This window comes from Penaeus monodon, chromosome 5 (genome assembly GCF_015228065.2).
Source record: "Penaeus monodon isolate SGIC_2016 chromosome 5, NSTDA_Pmon_1, whole genome shotgun sequence".
Lineage (NCBI taxonomy): Eukaryota > Metazoa > Arthropoda > Malacostraca > Decapoda > Penaeidae > Penaeus > Penaeus monodon.
In genome coordinates this window covers 50,321,077-50,326,076 of record NC_051390.1, presented here as the reverse complement: position 1 = coordinate 50,326,076, position 5,000 = coordinate 50,321,077, and the positions used below count along the sequence as shown (strand labels likewise).

The window sequence follows — 5,000 nt, the reverse complement described above, 5'->3', positions numbered from 1 at the left end:
CAAGAATACATATCATGCCCATATAAGTTTAATTCTTGTATTTACACATGGATGGCTCTACAAGTGCTTAGTCACGAAGGAGCCTGTTATTAATCCTACCGATCTCACCTGTTTACCCTTTTCCTTGACTTTTGGAAAGGATCTTTTGCGTTCTTTCACTGTCTTAAATGTTACCAAGATTTTAATAACAATTTAATAATCATAACATCAATAACAATAATAACAGTATTGATATAAAATGTATTAAAAAGAAAAACACATTTTCCCCGCCAATTCAAGGAATAAGGAAATCAAGATCGGTCACTAGGACCTACTAATAGACTCCTTGCCGGCTGAGCACATGTGGAGCTATCAGTATGTAACAAAATTCACAAAAAACTAGAGGGGACAGAACATAAATCCATGGTAGTTGGGTTAAGTTATAATAAATATCGTGCGGTAAGTCCAGGGTGATTGGACATGGGTCCAGGGGCAAGCTACCAATAGGAAAGTACAGGGGTTAGAAAAGATTTTGGTTAAAACAGCATTGCTAGTGGAATCTCAGTTCCCCCAAGGTTGTTGGTTGGATTAGTAATCTCAGAGGAGAGCAGACTCTTTGTAAATAATTACCAGTGTAGTCACTCATTTCTTGAAGCAGTCATTTGCAATGGAAAACAACAGATTTGCACATATTACATTGTGAATAATTGAATGAAATAATAATAATTGGAAGATTAGTTAGCAGCGTTAAAAAAAAAAAAGAGAGAGAGAAAAAAAAAAACTGGTATTATAAGACACATAGATGGTACAAGCTATAATGATGGCTTACATGCCTTTGGCACTCTGGCAGAGCCAAAAACTTCCATTAGATATTTTCTTGTAGGGTATAGCTTGGATTGGATCCTCATTTTATAATCCCTTTTATAAGGTGTTCTCAGACCATATATATACACATATATATGGTCCGAGAACACCTTTGAATGCACATATCTTCATTTATTATTTAGCTTGCCCTCCCAGTGTGTCTGTAACTGTAATTATATGAATTTCAAAAAGTTTAGTTGATAATTTGATTTTACACTCTACATCTATACAAGAGAAAATTTCTAAGAAATGTTTTTGTGAAGGAGCATATTAAATTGATGAATGACTTGTGGTTGAATTATAATGAGAATATTTTCAATCACATGAGAAACCATAAAGAAAATTAATGAATATACTATATATATATATATATATATATATATATATATATATATATATATATATATATATATATATATATATATATATATATATATATATATATATATACATACATACATACATACATACATACATACATGCATACATACATACATGTGTGTGTGTGTGTGTGTGTGTGTGTGTGTGTGTGTGTGTGTGTGTGTGTGTGTGTGTGTGTGTGTGTGTGTTATATTTATTTATTTTATTTTTTAAAATTAATTTATATATTTATTTTTATTTGTTTATTTTTTTGTGTGTCAATTCATAATAACCAGTCATAAATGTAAACAGATAAAACTGTATGAGGATGTTAGGTATAGAAAAATAATCTGCAGAAAGTAAAAGGAATGCCACAGTTGCCCATAAGGTTTGTAAATATTTGTACTTGAGTCTATAATTATATTAGCTATATTTGATTCAAATCCACCAGGATCTTCCTGTGATTTGTGATAGAAGACTTACAATCTCAAGTGACTCAAACTAAAACTAAAACATTAGCACATGTTGTGGTAAGATAAAACTAGAAATGATTCCTTATTGCCAGGATGTATGTAGTAGAAGTTTGGTAGTCAATGCCGGAATGATAGCAGGCATAAAGGCCACAGCAGTCAGTGGCAGATGCATATATGTCTTTGTAAAATTGACCCAGAAAATGGCTGAACAAAATACCTTTTACCTTAATTTTGTTTTGGCCTAGGGACAGCTCATAGCTAAGGAAATATGGTGATTGATTCGAGTTACAGTAACTGTAGAAGGCATTGCTAGTGATGTAGAAAGCTGAGGAATGGCAGTAAACAGATATATATATATATGCAAAGTACAGCGAGGGTTAGGCTAACTTAGAAAAGTACTCCAGTTACTTCACAGTACAAAATCTCGAAGAGATTACTTATGCTATATTCTTTGAAATAACTACTAACAACTATTTGACCGAATTTGGTAAATTTTTGTTTAACACGGCTATCAAGTCTTGCAATTATTATTTCTTCTTTTAATTATCCACACTGTAATACATGTGAATCTCTTGTTTTCCATTGCAAACGATGTAAATGAAAGTATTGGTATTATTTACGGAGTGACCTCACCCCTTTGAGATCAAATCTGTACTACATCAGCCACTCTTGGGAAATCCACAAACGTCTCCATATGGGTCAAAAACCATACTAACTCGGGAGCATTGCCCACAGACCCCACTCCGATAGCCATGGACATGCTCTTCATGCGGCGCTTGTCGTAACATATTTTCTTCCTTTTTTATGTCATTTTTATACCTACGCTGATTATTTCATGTAGTTTTGTGAGTAGTTTTAATCTTTGATTATTATATTGCGACTCATTTTCCTGTAAATGTATACCAAAGTATTACGTGTTGCTTAATTTTCTTATTATCAACTTGTGAAGGTATTGCCATAAATGAAAAGTTTCTTATTTTTGGTCATACAATCCATCACAAGCAAATTTTATCTTGTACTGCGTGGCTGTGGGAAACTAAAACTATACCCCGATTTTTATGGGGCATGTATCATTTTAAAGAGCAGATGCATTGTAATATTTCTAGTGAAAGAGCATTTGCATGTTGATGATATATTTTTTGTGTTAGAAAATAGTCTAGACTGAATGTTTTTTTAAATTAATTTTTCTACATTGCATTTTTTCACAAACTTTTTTTTTTTTCTCTCTCTCTCTCTCTTCTTTTTTTTCTTTTTTCAGTAAATTATTGTTATGACTGAGATTTGGCCAGTGATATATATGTAAAATTAGACATGTCAATTTTTTGTTTCAAGTCTACAGGTAAATAAAGATGTTAACGACTTCCACCAATGGTTATCTTTATGTTTCACTTAATATTATCGTGCACTATTTGCATAGCGCAATAAATTTTGGGCACAGATGTTGAAAAAAAATCAATCCTTATATATGAGTGAATGCAACTTTTTACTGTACATCAGACCATCAAGCTGTGCGCACAAAGTGGCCTCCTCACCTCCAGTAGCCAATAAGTCTACCACTTGTTCCTTATTTGACAGTTATTATCACATGGTTTTAGGGCACTCACTACAAACCACATCAAGTTTTAAATGCATTTAGATGGAACACAAGGCATATTGACTTATCAAAATGTTTTATTTGGTGATTATAAGCTTGAAATGGATAAATGTACTGCTATATACCTTACAGTACATCTGTATTTATATAAGATTTACTTTGATTGTTATAATGTTTGCATAATTATGTGTATATATATATATATATATATATATATATATATATATATATAGATATATATATATATATATATATATATATATATATATATATATATATATATATATATATATTTCTTATTTATACATATATATACATGAACAGAATATTAAGCACTATTTATTTATTTCAGAATATAGAGTAATATAGGTATACTAGTCTACTACTTGCAAAATATATTTATAGTTTTCTGTGACTTTGTTTGAATTCTAAAGAAATTGTAAAGGAAATAATGCATGAAGCTTGGCAGACATGTTGAGTACTTAATATTGCACCATTTTCAGGTTGGACCTGAGATTATAGCCTTTATAGCACAGATTATTGCATATTTGAGATATATTTTGGTAGAACACAGCCAGTTGAATTTCAAGAAAAAAGTTCAATTTTCAAAGCTGCTGTGCCTCTCTTCATAAAATGTTCTAGTCTATGTGATACAAAAACTGAGATGTAACAACTCATTAACAAAGTATGAGATGTAGGATTTTGTATAAAGTAGGAAATCTAAGAGTTCACTGTCAAAGTATGACACAGAGTATGAAATTTCTGAAAATTGATTAATGTGTGTAAAATACTCCTGGATCATATGGAGCATAATACTAGCAGATGTATTAACTTTTTATCCTTCTTTTAGTGGTTGTTGCATGTGGTGGTATGTTTTTTCTAGTAGTTTTTTGTGATGTAAAGATTATTTATGCCTTAGTCAATTTTAAGAACTGTCAGCAATATAGAAAAGAATCCTTAATCTTGAGAGCCTGTTATCCTTCATTATTATTATTATTTTTTATTATTATTATTATTTTTTTTTTACTTTTTTTTCTTTCTTTCTTTCTTTCTTTCCCAGAACTGCTTTTTGTAACAAGCTTTTCTTAAGATCCAGTACTGTTATGTTAGATAATTGTTTTTTGAATTAGTAAAAAGAAATTTGTATTTGTTCATATAAATATCGTATGGAAATTAATGAAAGTAGATATTTATGAAAGATAGCATGTAGAGGTAGATATATTTAGATACACCTTTGATATTGGACATGTAATTGAATATCTATATAGAAATATGATAATAGATTATAGATGTGTGTGTGTGTGTGTGTGTGTGTGTGTGTGTGTGTGTGTATGTGTGTGTGTTTATATAGGTATATATATATTTATATAACATATATGTGTGTATTTATAATATATATATATATATATATATATATATATATATATATATATATATATATATATATATATATAATATATATATATATATATATATATATATATATATATATATATATATTATATATATATATATATATATATATATATATATATATTATATATATATATATATATATATATATATATATATATATATATATAATCTATACATATTCATCCATGCACTTATACCTATATATACACATTTATACATACATAAATATATAAATACATATAGATAGATAGATTTATACATACATAAATACATACACACACACACACACAAACACACACACACACACACACACA

The 5,000-nt window shown here is 29.1% G+C and overlaps 1 protein-coding gene across 2 annotated transcripts in view; it reads left to right on the top strand.

Annotated features, from left to right (window-relative positions):
* The window catches only part of LOC119573257 (calcium-binding mitochondrial carrier protein SCaMC-3-like), a 71,500-nt gene that overhangs the window by 1,206 nt on the left and 65,294 nt on the right, over positions 1-5,000 (top strand). The window lies entirely within an intron of this gene.